Below are 16,651 nucleotides of genomic sequence, written 5' to 3' on the forward strand. Positions count from 1 at the left end.
ACCGTTGGATTCTCTGCCCATAGTCCAACTTTCTGCCACTAGTTCGACTGCATCATCATTTCTTTACATCTCCATTTCTGTCTTTTCGTTCTATAATGGGGCCAGCAGTGTTTACAAAGCTCCTCTGGTTCAGGTTCTTGAGCTCTGAAGTCGTCTGGATGGCAGGAATAAACATAGCAACACTCAAGCATGTGGTAATGTGGATGTAGCCAAAGAAGACAACTACATAAAAATACAGTATCTGATCTAAGCTCTTTTTATATTATTTATCACTGGTCTATGATTTGGGGAGGCAAGCTCATACTGCTATATTATAAGGGTTTGGCAACATACAGGTTTTTATAAGTTGGAAAACACACAAGTAAGTCTTGCTGCAAAATTTAACATCAGAAGCTTATCATAACAAACTGTACACCCACATCCTCAAAGAGACAAGGGCAGAGATGACATCAGTCCTTCCTGTATATCTGCCTGTGAGTCTATCAGACGGATAAGCAGACACGGCATTCTCAAAGTTATGCCCACAATGTCATTCACAATTCCGTACTTGAAAATGATCTCATTCCTCTCACACTCATTCTCTCTCTCTCCAATGCAAGCTGTGCTAGATGATGCCAAATATAGGTGACCTGAAGGCTGAGATTATATGAAGTTGTAAAATGCCTGTTTTGAAAGTAGTGTAGATAATTCATTTCAGGATTTAATTGAGCAGTTCCATTATAAAATACCAGCAGGCTAAAGAGTACAGTCTGTTCTCTTACTGCTCACCCGCTGGAGATTATTATACATTCTGATTATCAGCTCTGAATGGTGCAGTGCTGGAGCATGCATGGCAGATCCCCGGGGTGCTCTGTCCCTACCAGTAACTCATGCTGACAACCTAATATGTGAGTCGACAACTAACCAACAGCTTAAATGGGGGGACTCATGGAGTGCATTTACAGCAGTGTGTTGCCTGAGGGATCCTGCAGTTCCATTTTCACTTAGAAAATGTGGAACTGGTATCATTTATCTTGGTGGAGCAGTTTTGCAAAAGGAGCAACTTAATGCATGATTAACCCTCTGCAGCAATGGTGCACATTTAGCACAGTCTAGGCGATAGCACTCTGTTGAAGAAAATTCATCCCACTCCCAACACTGAATATAGATTTACAACTGTTGTTGAAAAGTTGATGAATGGATATAGGTACAATCTAAATCCTGTGGGGCCCTCATTCATCATTGCTAGTAACAAAGTAGTTACCAAGCAGCCCCTTCATTTCAAATTCAATCAATCAAACCAATCTACTAGAGATTAAGTTCAGTACCACTATAATCACTGTACTCATAGCGGCATGATAACATGCAGTTTCAATAAAAATGCTAATTAGCACTAAACACAAACACCTATCATTTAATTTGGATCTAGTAGCACAGAAGCTAATATCGGACAGATTGACATTTTTACTTGATCGCAATTCTTCATCAAAACATTTCATTGTATGTTGAACACAAATATACAAACAACGTTTAACAGCAATGCAATAATTAGCTGGGATATGTTAGTCTGGACCTTCAAACAGATATCCCAACACTACAGATACACTGTTAGCATGAATAACAAATGAATGATAAGAAAGCAAAAATGATATCTCTCCTCAAAATAATTGCTTTGGTCTGGAGGGACCCCTAAACCTTTCCTTAGGGTTGAATCAATTACTGTTATCCTTCTGAAATAAATGGCACAACTGTGAGGGAGGTACTTCGCAGAAGTTGCCCGAGGGCTTTCTACTGAGGTAGGAAATAAAATCATCAGCTAGGACTCTTCCCGTGAGACAGTAGTTGCAAACCTCTGAGGGATACTTTCAGTGTATGCCTACCAGAGTCATTTTGCATGCTACTAATGATGCTAAGAACAAATGGAACTGCTATGGTTATGTCACATTCTAAGAACTATTCAAGATTACTATAACGCACAACTTCTCTGGGTGACTGACAAGTTCGTCAACTTAAACCTTCAGTGTTAACCCTTTACTCCTCTAGGTGTGAACCGTCATAGTCACTACTAACAATTTAGCATGAAGCAGATGTAGCTGGCTGCTATTCAAACAAAACAGAAATTGAAATGTCTCGATAGGCTGCTAGTTCAGTAACATGTTATATACTCCAGGTGGACACGTGTGGGTTTGCGAGATCGGCAGAGCATCCAACAAGTATAAAAATCATTTTATGTTTAAGTGTCTCTTATAATGAAAACAATTCTGACACGAACATTTTCAGACTTCAGTGATTTTCAGAAACAAAACTGGCAGCAAATGTTTTTCCTTTCATTGTATATTCTCATTGGGGGAATTGCTCGGAGACAGAGAGATTTCTCTTGCTAATGTGTAGAGAGACACTTTCTGACAGAATGCATGATTTAGTCTGATCACACAATTTAACAAGTGATTTTTCCTCAACAGCATCAGTGGCAGTACCAATGAAAACCGCACTGGCTCAGGTGGAAGTGCTCATACCCGTGTTGATGTATAGATGTGCCTCCACTGTGTGTAATCAGTAATGGATGCACCATTTGAAGAAGACTTTGAGAGAAGGATAGCCTGGAATTCTAATTCAAATCAGTAGAAAGACAAAGACGAGCTGCAGACGCTATGGGAGTGTTTTGGACTGATAAGACAACATTAACCTCGAAATGATGGGAAGACTAAACTGTGGAGAAGAAAGAATTGTTCATGATCCAGATCATACATGGCCTTCTATGAATTATGGTGGATGTGGAACTTTATTACCTCCTTGTAAGTTATGTTTCAACTATGTTTGTTAGATCTACAAACAATTACAGAAAAAAACGACAGTTTAACATTATATTTAGTGGAAGGATGCAGTATAGGTCAGGGGAGAACCCATACATTTTTGGGGGGATAGGCAGAATTTAGGCACATCCAGGATTTATATTTCCCTTTCTTTAACATTGTGAAATATGGTGTTTTTCAATAATGTCCTTGATTTCTCATGGAACTGGCAAAGCAGTTTCATAAGGTGTGGGCTCTCTGACTGCCTTTTTGTTGATATTGTAACTCATGATGGGAACACCACAATCAATTCAGAAGTCTACAGAAACATGTGTCTGCCTAAATACCTTGCAAACACAACAAAGGCTTTTATCAGGGGGAACAAGTGGAATTCCAGATGGCCAATGTCGATCATTGGACATTAACCCAATCATGCTGCTTTTCACCCTCTGAGGAGCAGACTGAAGGGCCGTCTGAAAAACATGCTATGTTCTGAGTTATTTAACACATCTGATCATAAATAGCAGGAAATAAAAGAGATAATTCGGATCTCATTCTCTCATATTCATCTTTTAATCTAAAAATGTCTTTGCGTACAACAAAAAACAAAGGAGCTGGCCTTGGGGTTCCAAGACTGTATAGACTATACACTAGCATTTACATAATAAACAATGTGGGAGTGGTGATAGTGAAGAGGGGAATAGGACATGACAAAGAGGCCCCAGGGAAAAGAATGACAAAGATTATACTGGTGATGAGATAATGACTAATTATAATTGCTTGAAATCAAAATGCAAGCAAACAATGCTCCCGGTGGTTTGATTAGTATATTTACTCTGTCCTCAAATGTTGTTTCCCCCCACAGTCTAATAGGTATCAAGGTGAATCTTTAATTACTGCTCAGTGAATGATGTGAATTCCAATGTGAACTTCGATGGTTTGAGTAACACATGCAGCCAATACATGGGAGAAACTTTGAAAAGAATAATCAATTCTAGCCCAGACCTCAATTCTAAGCTTCATGTCCAGAGCAAACCAGGCGTGACGATTAAAATTGAGGCCAAACTGTTCAATCTTGGTTTCATAAGACCAGAAAATCTTGTTTCTCACAGTCTGAGAGTCCATTAGGTGCATCTTTCTTTGGAAACGTTCACAGAAGACTGGCCTCAGTCTGGCCAATCAATGGTGTGCTGCAGAGTCCGTTCTCTTTGTGGAAGTTTAGCCCATCTCCTCTGGTCACCTCTTTTTCCAAGGACTGCTCAGTTTGGGTGGGCAGCCAGCTCTGGGACGTTTACTCAAAACTTCCTCCTTTAAGAATTATTAGAGGCTGTCCTCCTAGAAAGCTTCAACAGTGTGGAATTCCTTTTTGGAACCATCCCCAGACCTGAGCCTTAATACAGTCCCGGTCCCTATGCTCTGCAGACAGCTCATTCAACTCATGGCTTGGTTTTTGGCTCATCTGCTGTGAGACCTTGAGAGAGGTGTGAGCCTTTTGAAGTGAAATGCAATAAATTCAATTCACCATGGATGGAGGAAATCAAGGCGTAGAAACATCTCAATGAGGATAGAGAGTAATGGAGTAATGCACTTGAGCTAAATATCAGGTATCAGAGCAAAGGGTCAGAATACTTGAACGTGATATTTCAGTTTTTCCTTTTATAAATTTGAACAAATGTATTAACTTCTGTTTTCACTTTGTTGTTCAGGGGGACTGAGGGTAACTGATGAGGGGGGTATTACTTTTTTATTTCAACCAAAGTGGCAATTTTACTGCAAAACTTTTATGAATTTAATGTTCGTTTTTAGAGGTCTACAGATTTGTTGTAAAATGCGCTTTTAATTTAATCGCACAGTATTATTCTAACAGATCTAACAAAGCCTTGCAGCTGCACTGGATGGAAATGTTTCTTAAATATTATTCATTATATACAGTACATAATAATATTTCATATATGATATTGCACATGAAGATAATTTAAACAAGCCCTTTACTCCTTAAGAAACAACGACAGCTGACTCGACAGCTGGCTCATTCCAGCACATCTCACCTCTAAACAGAATGTGTGCAGATCTCTCAAACATCTTTTTCAACAAAAAGGTCAAATGCGTTTGATTCACTTCCCACATCTCAGAGCTGGAGAGTCTCTCTGGTACAAACTGTGAAGTGTGCCGAGACAAGCGGGTAATCACAGCAGCTGCTCTGCTCGCTTCCCCCTCTGCTTTGAATACTTAAAAGTGTTTTAATCTCCTCTTGGCGATTTCATCATGAAGGTTGTTTTCTAATGGACTGAACAATTAGCTTGAAAGCCAATCGACCCAAAACCCAAAAGAGTTCCAGACTACTTTTCTCGACGCCCTCCACAGATTCAGTCTGAAAGTTTGATGATACAAGTGATGATCCTCTCCACAGACTGATGATGAATCAATCATTCCTTGTGAAGCATGAGGTGCCCTGAATTTATTCACAACAAATACTGGGTGATTGTTGAAACTGTTGCAAATTTGCATTACTGCTAGTAGGAATAGTCACTGACAAGTATTCAGAATTTTTATGTCATGTATTAGTAACGCCCCCTATGTGTAAAAGGCCTCAATGTTAACCCTCAAAATTAAAAGTTGTAGGGGTGAGTGGACGACAAGCTATTATAAAGATAAACTAAACAAACATTTTGAAAGACAATCTACAGGACATTTCCATCATTCCCATCACTATCAAACAAAGCATTTATACAACTTCCTTCTTTAAAGCCCAAAATCTCTAGAAAGATACAAGCTGTGTATCAATTCAGGGGTTGTATCCTTCGGAGGCTGCATTTGAAACCAGATGGCATCAAAGCGGCATGACTACGCAGTCCCATTTCCAAGGCTCCCCCGAATGTGGACGACAATTGCGTCCTTTCATCCCAGAGAAACGAAGGCTCCAACAGGTGGATCCTTCTCAGGCCAACCTAAGCCAATCTTTGGTTACAAACTTTTTCTCAAAAGAGGTAATGGCACAAGCAAGCACTAAGACGCCTAATGCTTGAGTATTACACTTTCTGAAAAAACCATGGGGCAATACACTTTCTCATCATGTCCAACAGCAGCTCTGTTTTTAGGCGACAGCAATAAGGGAGGGACAAGCTGATCAAGCCAGAAATCCTCTGTAGACCAGAGTCTCATTTCAATTCGGCCTTCGTGGTCTACGTGGCCCATGAAGGAGGCAGACCCTGAATTGGGACACAGCTAATCTGTTTATTACAGACTTGGCTTTCAGTCTTTTCCTTTAAAAATCAAACTGGCATTCAGTTTTTGTTTCCCTCCTGTCGTGCCAAAAGTGGCCAGAGAGCTGAAACCAATCAATCCTCCCTGGCTGTGAGACTTTCGATCAAAGAGATGTTTGACCAAGTGAGATGATGAGAGGCGGGAAAAAAATGTCTCCCACAGATCTAGGGTTGGATACATAGTCCGACAGTGGCTGGCTCCTCCAATCTGCTGCAGAGGCGCATCTCAGTCTTGACAAAAGAATGTGTTAGGTATTTACAGACCCCCAGACAGCATGTCTTTGGACTGTGGGAGAAAGCAAGAGTACCAGTAGACACCCATTGTAGATGGAGGGAGAGCATGCACACTGGCAACGGTGCTAACCATTGCAGCACCATAATGCCACTATAAAGACATGCAAACTGCATTAGAAGCCTTGAGAATAGTTGGAGATTATTTCTCCTGGGGCCACATTGACAACATTTGTGTTAAGCTGTTACAACTCTCTCTAGTGTTATATGGAATTTCAACATTAGAGAGAGAATCATCCCAACCAGCAGGGTTTTAAAGAGAGCTACAGTTCATAGGATTGTCATTCATGGCTATTGCTTAGCTCTGAGCAAACACAACACGTTACAGTGTATTTAAAAAGCACACAAATACATTAATACCACTATTCTGATGTGGCTCAGTCACACTGGCAATAAAAGCTCTGCTGAGAACTGAGAACAGAAAAGAGTTGAGATGCCAAATAAAAGTGCAAAGCTAAATCAGTTTAGGAAATGGAGGGCTCAGCTTTACTGCTGTGGTAGCCTTGTTGGACTTCTTCTATAACCCGGTGTAAACCATTGCTAGCCTCACTATACAACAGTACAACATGTATAACATGGAGACAATGTGACTAGAAGGAGTGGTCAACACTAAGATGGCACCGTGGGAACTTTATATGCATTATTCCTAAATTTCTGTAATAAAAAATCTGAATCAACTTAGCCACCTAACCAACTAATCAGTATAATTTCTAAATAGATTTGCACAACCGAACAAAGTAATATCTTGTTTACAAGGGTTGGTAAACCAGGAAATGTAAGCAACAGCGATACTTTGAGAATATGCTGATACATCCCACTCCCTCCCAGCGGCCCTCTTGTTAAAGCTACGCCCACAAAACGCATTAACATGCACAGACAACTGGAGCCGACTTTTCTGAATGGCTTGCTAACTTCTGGCTTTTGTCTGTGCTTCAGCGGTGTATGACTCTCCGGAGTAAGTCTCTGAAGTCTCTGGTCATACGCAGTGAGAGCGTAGGTAGGAAGGTAGGTTAGCAACAGACAGGTACACCAGCCAATCATTTCATTCAGTCTTTATGTTTATTACTGTCCAGCTGGGCTTACAGACCCCTGCAGTTAGATCGAAATTTGTGAGGGTGTTGCCATTTCAGTGAAGTGTGCAGATATTAACATCAGATTGTGTAAGTAAATGTCGACTACCAGTCTACACCTGTCTACTCAGTGAGTCAACAGTGAAAACCTTGACATTATTGACAGGTTAAAGGTTGGCAGTGTGTCATTCTGTACCAGCCAATATTTACAGCAGGGAAATTCAAACATTAAACTCTTGGCTTGTGCACCTGAGGTTACAGTGCTGTGAATGGTGTCTGGCTCAGTCATCCCAGCCTCCATGAAGCCTGAGTCACCACTAGACGGGGATTCAATACTGGAACCAGTGTCTCTAAACCAGGGGGGGTGAATTTCAATGGAGATCAGGGCAACCAGTGTGAAAAAATAATTTAGTGAGACAGTACTCTTGCATGGAGAGAGACACAATTACACACATTCAGACACGAACAAAAGCAGGCTATATAGAGAGACCTGCACATAAAAAGAAAAAGAGTGGAGAGGATGTGAGGATGTTCACAGCATACAGACAGACAAGAGGAGGAGAGGAAGAGGGAACATAAAAGAAAAACAAGACGTTGTTATTGCATAAAAGGAAAAGATTAAGACACGAGTAAAGATAAAGGGATAGAGAGGCTAATAGAGGAGGATGGGTAAACAGGAATAAAATAGAGAGAGAGAAAAACAGGGATGGCTCTGGTGAGGCATAAAGAGCAGAGGGAGAGGATGGTCACAGTCAATGAGGCAGCAAGAGCAAAGAAACATTTGTTTGCATGGGAATAATATCAATGCAAACTGTCGGCCTGGGAGAATAAATGAAAGGGTTTCTCTCCGGCACACATTTCCCATCAGTCCCACTAAGAGGAACAGCAAGCACAGCCGGCGTAGATGCCCCGGAGGTTAACTGTCCAATCAGCCGCTCGACTACCTGTCTCCACGGAGACAGCCCCAGTGACATCATCGGAGATGAAGGCTGGCTGGTAGAGGAACGCAATATGATAAGCAATCACATCCCCAGGGTCATGACCCCATGGGTACATACAAGACTGTTAGTATTACGCTGCTTGTTTCTCTTCAATCTGCGCCATTTAATCTCATCCATGTAATCCTCTTTGTGTGGCCCTCACTTTCTCTGTACCTCAAACAACTGAGAGATAAAAGCCTCAAACACTCATGTACAGTTACTCCATACCTAGTATTACAATCGCACGCTGTTTGAGTAATTGATGGATCGACTGAATAGGTGCATCTTTTTTACATCTGTGTGAGAACTGATGTATCATCACAGACAAAACTTGAGAAACACCAAACAAGCTGGCTGACTGAACCAAAGCATTTTCAATTCAAGGCTACAGTCATTTCAAATTCAACTACAACTACAGCTAACCTGAATCAAACACATTTGATCAAGTCCATAGTCAAACATGTTGATTAGTCGATAATGTGTTTATCGACTTATCGATATATGGAAATGACCACGATCATTCTTGCCCACATCGATATTGCCCGTGAGTTTACTACGTCCAGAGTTTGATGATGTCACCGCCCACCTATCAGAGAGTTCACTCATTCATGTTTTCCACAGACACAACCCCAAATCAGTCAATAATCAAATCACAACCCCAGACCACAGCCCGTGTATTCTGAACCAATATACAGTACAGAAGTGACTAGTAAGCAGCACAGCAATGAGTGAAGGGGTCGGAGAGGAGTGACTTTACAAAACAGGTTGTAAGGTCACTGTGTTCTCTCTAAAGTCTGAGTCAGGAAGAAATCATCTGATGGATTGTTTATTCCCTGTTTAGTTTTCCTGTAGCTAATGGCCTTGACTGAGTTAAAGGCCTACACTGTATGTGTGAAAGACTGATACCGTGAGTGCCCTGTAAATATTGGGCCTGATCTGCCAAAGGTTTGTGTGTGTAAAAACGTGTGCAAACTTGATTTTGCCCGCAAAAAAACATGAAAGCTGATCTACTAATGGTCCGCACTGAGGATTGTGTGCAGAATAACACCTGCTGTCCATTTGGTGTGTTTAACTTAATGAACATGCAATATCGTGCGTTTCTACCCAAGCGCAAAATATTAGATGGAGTAGACGCAAATACTTTAATTTAGCAAACGCAATGTGATTTACGAAATAATTGCAGTGGTTGTGACTGCGTCTTTATTTCGTACCATTGAACGATAGGTGCTAATCGGCACAGCGTTGAGCACAGGTGGCTGCAGTTATTGTGGTGAGGAGGAGACGTCAGGAAGAAGACAGAGATACAGGTTCATCTGCTCGTGGTAACATGTTTGGATTGAGAGAGGCTAAAGTAATCCCTCTCTCTCCAGGGCACTGATGGCCACCATCACACCAGGTAGAGTGCAGACCCGCTGCCTGTGTGCGCTCTGTGTGCGCTCCAATGGCCCGAGTGTCGACCCTGAGCCCTGGTGCCAAAGACAGTGAACTGTCCCGCTGCGCAATATTGGTAAGAGGCATCTCTTCCAGCGGCACCCCCATCTGTTTTATTTGCCGAGGTTTAATTATGAGCTATTTCTTCTTTTGTTCTTCTTCTTATGTCCTGCCATCTTCTCTTAATTTCATCGGTTCTTAATTTTGTTTAACCCACAGGATTAACCTCTTCGCAGATGCTCTCCCATATCGCGTTTCTTTGAGTTATATTAATATTTTTTTGCTGTCGCTCAACAACATTTTTTTGCCCCTTCCACTAACACCTCCAATTCCATGGCATTACATTTTGCTTTGCGCTTGCGTTCACTCTTCTTTCTGTAATTCTCCATAACGGAAACCAGTAACAGACGCAAAACACTCATTTAAGTACTGCCTCTACAATATTTGCACGTGTTATCATTTGCGCAATTATTTTTAGTAGATCATACGCAAAACGCCCACCAACCAAACGTGCAATCTGTTGTAATGTACACGCAATTTAGCGCTCTTTGTTTGTGATCTTAGCAGATCAGGTCCATTGTATATAGAAACACTGTATTGAACTGTATCGGACACTTCTCTTTCTGTTTACTTTCCTGTTTTGTCAGTTTGAGAAAAGCGCCACATATGGCTTGTTATGCTTCTTTGCCTTGACAAACCAGTCGCAGTCTTTTTTCTGTCTCGTCTTTACCAACAGTGTCTGTAATCCCTCCTCCAGGAGCCATCTGTGAATCTCTAAGCTCCTTCAGTAATGATGGCTTGTAGAGATCTCTGTTGGTCTCTAATCGCAGTCTCTTGCCTCAAGCAGATCCATGTTTGTAAAAGGCTAGCCACACACCAAGTTATAACATTGGGATGTGCGTGACCAACCGAAACGACACCGGACGGCAGCGGAAACGACATCAATTCGAGGTATGAACTATGCCTAAGCTGTCAATAAATCACCATCTCTGAAAAGACTCAAGCAGTGATGCATTGTCCTCACATTCACTAACAGCACAACCTTTTCCTCACTATAGAAAGTTCTGGCACGTGTTTTTATTCAATACCCAGAGGTACTGGTCTGAGGAGACCAGGGCTCATCTCTGTCCACTCGTTTTATTGTTGTAGAAGTGGTTCTGGCATGCAACAGAGCTAACACTGGAGGGAAATCACTTAGACACAATCAACTTGAAAACAAAATTTGCAGAGTGATAATTTAGGATTAAATTAGCAAATGCCATTACTCATTATTACTCTGTAGAAAATAATTCTGTTCAAGTATAATTAGATCCTACTACATGTGCTAAATGTACACAGCTTTATAATAAGGTCTATAGAGGATTCCTAATTTCCAATGGTTTATTACTGGACCGAGATAAGTCACATTTAACAGCTTTTGGTAAATAGAGCAGATCATTTGTTATCCAAACTATCAGTTAGTCCTCTGTAACATCTACACATACACAATCTAGCAAATTCAAGTGATGTCCCACTCAAACTCCTTTCAGCATCAAACAACAACTGGGCGTTGCTTGAAGATGGAGATTTAGTCTCGAACAGACTTGTTGGTTCATTAAACAAGGTCTCCATGTTAAGCACAGAGAATATAATAACCATACACATTTCCCAGTGTAGCACATTGCTCTAGGTTTGAATAAATCTTGTTGGACAGCAGTCATAGTTCCTGTCAAATGTAAACACAACCACTAAGGATTATTGCTGGTTAAAGAAGTGAATTTTAAGTTGTCAAGACTTAAATTTGGTTCTTGTTACTTTCGGATCAATGTTGCATAGACTGCATTGGATTTAATCACAATATTGTTAATAATATTAATCTTTCCAGACTGAGGTGAAATCTTGCAAGCATTTTACTGAAGTTAGACGAAAATCATCTAGAAGGTTTTTCTTTTTCTTTTTTTCTAAAGAGTCCAGATTCTTAGTTGGCACAAAGTGACTCAAAATAAAAGGATTAGGTTGATTAATTATGTTTTTTTTATTTTAGAACAGGGAACAACAACTACAATTAAATCTAAAAGCAGCCGAAAACATTCACACTACTGCCTACATACAGTATGCCCAGGATTCACAGTAAACACCAAACACGCATGTATTCCAGTGTTTGGTGTTATTCTCTCACTGATATCAACCTGTTTACTGTTCAAACTCATGCAGCCAATTCAGAGCGTGCAAAGTGAATGCTAATACAAACCCATCATTTTCTTCTTTTGTTAGTTCAAAGCCAGAGCTCCACTGAGAGTATAAAGTATACATCTGCTCAGGCAGTGTTTACAGCTCTGAGGTCTGTAGTTTCAAACCACCACTGTAGAAACCAGTAGAAACTAGTAGAAACCTCAGTAACGATCAGCCAGGATCGCAGTCTTAAGATTTTCTTTACCTGATTGTTGTACAAACTATACTGTAAAAAAATCTATTTTTTAATCAAATTGTAAAACTTAAATATCCAGTTTCTAATCATCTCCTCAGTTTCAAGTGTCTTAGTTTGAATACACACCAAGCTGTGACGTTTACTCTGCACCATCGGACACTGCACATCCTGCTCACGGAGGCATTGTAGATTTGACATCATATGCAAATGGAAAATGTGAATCTGTTTACTGACCTTAAAAAAAGTGTCGTTCAGTATCATCCGCTTGTATCTCACATGAGGCGGCAAAGGGAATGGGAAACGGAAAATTCTGCTGTGAACCGAGGAGGAGGCTGCAGAGTTGTGTGAGAATAACTTGATTTTTTTATCTGAGCTATAGCTGATATAGCACCACTGAAACAATTTGTGCATGTTAACCCAGCATGTCATGTACTGAGTCCATCTGTTTATTTGTTAATGCCAGCTTTGAGTTTTAATCTACAGCCAGGCTGGGGGTCAGAGTTCCAACACACACACACTGAGCTGGAGATAATACCAATGCTTGACTGGTGTAATTGGTGGTGTCTCCAGCCTGCAGCTTCTTCACTTCATTTAAAATTCTTATAATGAATATATGCAATGCGGCATTTGTACGTAGAGTAAAATGAAAAGTATTAATTTGAACTCAAAACGTTATTTGATATTCATATCTTTCATAACACCCGTCAACCCCCACTATTCAGCTGTCTTTGTGTAAAGCTGGAATTATCTCACACTGATGGGCAGACTTTTATTATTTATTTTATTACCGCTCTCAGCCTGCAGTAATATTGAGTGATGCGCCGTCCTGCAGAGAGAAAGGAGAGTGACGGCCACAGCTCATATTGCATCTGAAGTTTTCTGAGAACGCAGCAGTGCAGCGGTCTGTTCCATGGGGGTGCTAGACTTGACTCCAGAGACACAAGAACATCCCTCGGAGAAGAGTTATCAAGAGAAAAACAACAGAGACAAAAACCTCAAGTAAGCAGCCAAGGGAAATCTTGAACGAGGTCAGATTGCTAAAAAAAAAAAAAAATTATAAGAGGTTTGGTAAGGTGGGTTGAGGATACGGGAGAAGATGAGTTGAGATGTGAACAGTGGGAGAACAGATAAGTCTCGGCTGTAAACATAAACAGAGTTAGATCATCAGATTTCAAGATGCCACGCATGACAGTGTTTCTTAATCTGAGAAAGGCTGCTGGGAAACAAGACTTCAACAACATAGAGAAACTTAAACAAGAAAGGTGATGCCAAAGTCAGAATAATTAAGAGGTGAAGAACTGAGAACCTGTGAAAACTTATTTTAGCTTTATTAGATATAGAAGCTGTAGGAAAAGACAAGGTAGGTGGTAGTTTATGTGGTTTGTACCTTTGGTCCCTGGAACACAGCACCATATGAATGGTCAGGCATATTTTTCATATCACAGGTCCCACTCAGTGCAGCATGTTGTGTACAACTGAGGGAGGAGAAAACTGATTAAATGGAGTGAATGAATGTCGGCTGAGGACCAGACAATCGCAGGTGGTGGGACTGAACACTCCTCAAAAAGAACGGGTTGCACTAAGTTATACCAACAGGCTATGTTTATATATGGCACTAGACCAAGTTTAATATAAAACACAATTTTATACAATATATATAGTAGGGGGTCCCTGTTCCATCTCTCCACCAGTTTGGGGGTCCTTGGCCTGAAAAACGTTGAAGACCCCTGGTTTAGAGTTCAAAGAGGTGAAAAGTGATCATTCACAAGGTTTATGGGATGCATAGTTTCTTTAATCTTAAAATAATTATGAACACAGTTTTGTGCCACCGCCTTTTTTTTGTTGTTGCTTTGAATCAATAACTTATGGTCATGATTCATCTCGTCGCTGGCTGGCAATTAAAACTCTTTTTATAAGGACCTGCATCAGGTATTATAACAGACGACAGGTCAGCACCAAACTAGCGATATGTTAGCTTCACAACCGCCATTCAGAGCTTTGAGAAAAATAAGCAAACACTGATATGAAAACTATTTATCCTTTCTGCTCTTTAACCTGCCACACTCCCTGTGAGCTGTGTTTAAAACAGATGAGTAAGGAGTGACCCTAGATTGACTCCATGAACACCAACAAGACAATAAACACTTATTATCAAAACGCATAAAAAGTGTGAATGTACAATCCCTGGAGATTAATTAGCCAAACTGAACTGGAGCCAGAGTTTATTTTTCTCTGTTCTGCCAATCGACAGACTAATGCACATAAATTAAATACAGCTAATGAAAATGGGTTAATGACTTTTGACATTATGTCTAGGGATGCACAATATTGGATTTTTGCTGACATACGATATGCTGATATCTAATTTTGGCTGATTGCCAAAACAGTATTTAAAGCCAACTGAAAGAAGTTCAATAGAGCAAGTGTCATCTTTTCACTCTGTTAAATAAATTATCCTAAATTAGTAGGCTACATATGCTTTACAGAATTGCTTAAATGCAATGATATATTAAGCCTCTATCTTTTCAGTCGTCCCAGAAGAACCAACTGTGCACCAGCTGATTTGTGCACACACAAACAGCATGTGCCACTTTGTGCAGAGAATTTTTGGTTTGTATACCACACCCATCTAACAAGCACATCACTGCTCTAATCTGGTCTTCGAGTGAACCACTTCATCTAGTAATTGCCTCCCTCTGCTATCAGATTTAAATTTCCCAGTTCGCCTTTTGCCTCTCAAATCCCTCACATTCATGCACCTTAAAAACATAATAATGCTTTAATACAACATGGCTGTTGTTATACTGGGGATGAAAAACCAAGCTGATTTCGGTTTTAATTATTCTGAATTTGCTGGCTGGAACTCCTTAAAAGAAATCAGCAACTGCCACCAGAGATAGAATCTAATTCAGCGGGAAACACTTCCTGGCTGCATCTCTCAAAATGCCTTTCACTTGATTGTTTTAAGGCTATTACTTATGTTTCTTTAATTATTTTCTTTTGCCATTACTTGTACTGTAAATGATGTTGTACTATTTTATCTATTGTCTTTTTAGATTTGTATGAAATAACTATCTATATTTGATTATAAATAATATTGTATTGAATTGCTTCTTGTCTTTAATGATTTCTAATCTTGTTTTTATTTTGTCCCATTTTTTAAACATTTTGTCAGGCTGTTTTGAAAGGTTCTGTGTAAATACAATTATTATTATTAAAGTTATTACTTATTATGTAAAATATGCATATCTGTGTTTGTACATCATAACCTGCCTATGATACAAACTGGTATTTAAGTCTCATAACTGAGATACTGACATCCATATAAATATACTAATTGCTCTGTAGTTCTATTATTAATAAAAAAAAACAACCATGATGACTCACTTCTAAAAAAAATAACACCCACATTTCAGTGAAAAACAAAATAACATTTATATAATAAAAATCTGCAAACTTCAGGGTTGTGTATAGGTGTGTGGTCGGTATGTAAATCTGTGTGAGCTTTCATGGCCAAAAAATGGTGGCATGTTGTTGCAGAAACACAACGGGAGAGATGGAGCTTAGCACTCCACTTAGTTCCCTAATCCCCTGCTCCCTGGTCAATCTCCTCCTGTGTCCACTCACAGTACAGTTGATTTGTCTTCTTCACAATGTTGCCCTGTCCGTATCTCTCTGTCTATCTCTCACATTGCATCGTTCTTTCCTTTTTATCCCCCTCTCTTCCTGTGCAGCGTGAGCCACAACAGGGCATCTGGGGACTTGCTGTGCCATTCAGCTAAATCTCCCCCACCAAGCCCAGCAGTTTCCCAGCAGACGCTGATTTCTTCCTTAAATAGATGTGAGGCCGCATTAAGAGACGCAGCTACAGAGGGAGGGCGGGGGGGAGAGCAGACATTTGAGGAGAGATAAAAGACAAGAAAAAGCCAGTGAGGGAGAATGAGAAGAGTGAAAGACACAAAAAAAACACAAAAAAACACAGGAAAGAATGGGGATAGCAGAAGAAAAAATATCAATGGTAAGAAATGCATATATATCTGGCTCCCCCAATTGTGTGGACTGTGGCAGCAAAAGCATAATATATAGAAAAACTAATGAAAAGTGAGAAAAGTACGACAGCGTACACTGAGAAGATGGAGAACGAGAAGCAAAACAAGGACTCATGCTCCAAAAGTAAGTAATGCTTTTGTCCCTGTAGGCTTGTTATTTAAATATAGAGCTAGGATTGCATGAATGTCAATGTGAATCATAAAAAACCTCTACTACACTTTATGTAATCAAGCAAGGTGAAGAAGAGGAGAGAGACGTGAGAGCTCAGGGAGTGTGAGGAGGGTTATATGACTTCTGTAATACAAATTGTTACAGCAACCCTGTAATCATCTGCTGGTTACCTTTGAACCTGTCCTCTCTCTTCAGCAAGAAGATATACAGATTAAAT

General features: G+C 40.2%; 1 long non-coding RNA gene across 1 annotated transcript in view; it reads right to left on the minus strand.

Annotated features, from left to right (window-relative positions):
- LOC128442769 (uncharacterized) overlaps window positions 1-16,651 on the minus strand; it is a 35,617-nt gene that overhangs the window by 7,767 nt on the left and 11,199 nt on the right. Inside the window, exon 2 of the long non-coding RNA XR_008338882.1 lies at window positions 13,601-13,688. This is a non-coding gene — a long non-coding RNA (uncharacterized LOC128442769). The remainder of the gene's footprint in view (window positions 1-13,600; window positions 13,689-16,651) is intronic.

This window comes from Pleuronectes platessa, chromosome 6 (assembly GCF_947347685.1).
Source record: "Pleuronectes platessa chromosome 6, fPlePla1.1, whole genome shotgun sequence".
In the NCBI taxonomy this organism is placed as follows: domain Eukaryota; kingdom Metazoa; phylum Chordata; class Actinopteri; order Pleuronectiformes; family Pleuronectidae; genus Pleuronectes; species Pleuronectes platessa.